The 1,638-nt window shown below is 46.0% G+C and overlaps 1 non-coding gene across 1 annotated transcript; it reads left to right on the forward strand.

Annotated features, from left to right (window-relative positions):
• The first annotated feature begins 471 nt into the window (after positions 1-471).
• On the forward strand, positions 472-546 carry Trnas-cga. Its single transcript has one exon. It is a non-coding gene; the product is annotated as a tRNA-Ser (tRNA).
• The last annotated feature ends 1,092 nt before the right edge of the window (positions 547-1,638 follow it).

Genomic DNA, 1,638 nt, shown 5'->3' on the forward strand with positions numbered 1-1,638 from the left:
GATTCTGTATCAAAAGCACAAAAGGGACACAAATTCCCCAAGAACTGTACCCCCGTATGGCGTTTACCTGTTCTTACGGAATGTGCGTCCCTTTTATCATTTTGTCACGGAACCTTTCGTTCCATGCGAACACTGGGGTGAGGATGACCTCATATGGTTAAGTAGTTTTATTTTTTACATCAGATGATGGAACTTTTAAGTGTTTAGACACCAATTGTGTACACAATTAAAAATTGTGGATTAGTCAACTGTTGTGCGGTTTCTTCATTTCACTAAACAGCTTTTACAGTTGAAACTTCCTGGCACATTAAAACTGTGTGCCCGACCGAGACTCGAACTCGGGACCTTTGCCTTATAGGATATAGCGGAGACATGGCTTAGCCACAGCCTGGGGCTTTACTTCTGTAAAGTTTGGAAGGTAGGAGACGAGATACTGGCAGAAGTAAAGCTGTGGGTACCGGGTGTGAGTCGTGCTTCGGTAGCTCAGTTGGTAGAGCACTTGCCCGCGAAAGGCAAAGGTCCCGAGTTCGATTCTCGGTCGGGCACACAGTTTTAATCTGCCAGGAAGTTTCATATCAGCGCACACTCCGCTGCAGAGTGAAAATCTCACTCTCGAAACATCCCCCAGACTGTGGCTAAGCCATGTCTCCGCTATATCCTTTCTTTCAGGAGTGCTAGTTCTGCAAGGTTCGCAGGAGAACTTCTGTAAAGTTTGGAAGGTAGGAGACGAGATACTGGCAGAAGTAAAGCTGTGGGTACCGGGCGTGAGTCGTGCTTCGGTAGCTCAGTTGGTAGAGCACTTGCCCGCGAAAGGCAAAGGTCCCGAGTTCGAGCCGCGGTCGGGCACACAGTTTTAATCTGCCAGGATGTTTCATATCAGCGCACACTCCGCTGCAGAGTGAAAATCTCATTCAGCTTTTACAGTTGCAGCTGCCCCAAAAGAGGAACTCTCTATCCAGGAGAAAGATCCAGAAATGAAAGTTTCCTCTGGGTAGCACCAACTGTGACTGCGGAGAACCACAGATAATGGAGCACCTACTGGATTACCAATGGAGTACTGCATCTTGCACAAACGAAAATCTTCTGGTTGCCATTCAGAGCGCAAATGGAGTTGCAAGATTTTGATAGTGTAATTGTTTTTACCAGGGCATGCTGAAAAGTGATGCCTCCGAATTTTTAAAGTGAAAACTCTGAATGATTTTTAAATAAAACAAATGTTACTACCATTCTACGCCTTTATTTTTCAAGTCCACATATTTATTTCTCAACATAGTCACCCGCGCGACCAGCAGGTTTCTCTCAACGAGACACCAGTTTGTTGATACCGTCACTGTAAATTGTTTGACTTTGTTGACGGATCCACAACCTCACCTCCGCTTGCATCACTTCATCACTATCAAAGTGACGTCCTCGAAGGTGTTCTCTAAGTTTTGGAAACAGATGGAAATCGGACGGGGAACAACTCGCGACTATATTGAGCATGATCACGTCGGATTATTGCAGTGGTCGTGTGTGGCCTGGCATGACTATGCTGAAGGAGATTGTGCACCACGTCTGGACGAACTCTTCGAATTCGTGTTTCCAGTTTTCTGAGACTCGCAGTACCGTACGGAGTTTATAGTGGTACCTCTAGGCATG

Source organism: Schistocerca piceifrons, chromosome 4, assembly GCF_021461385.2.
Source record: "Schistocerca piceifrons isolate TAMUIC-IGC-003096 chromosome 4, iqSchPice1.1, whole genome shotgun sequence".
Lineage (NCBI taxonomy): Eukaryota > Metazoa > Arthropoda > Insecta > Orthoptera > Acrididae > Schistocerca > Schistocerca piceifrons.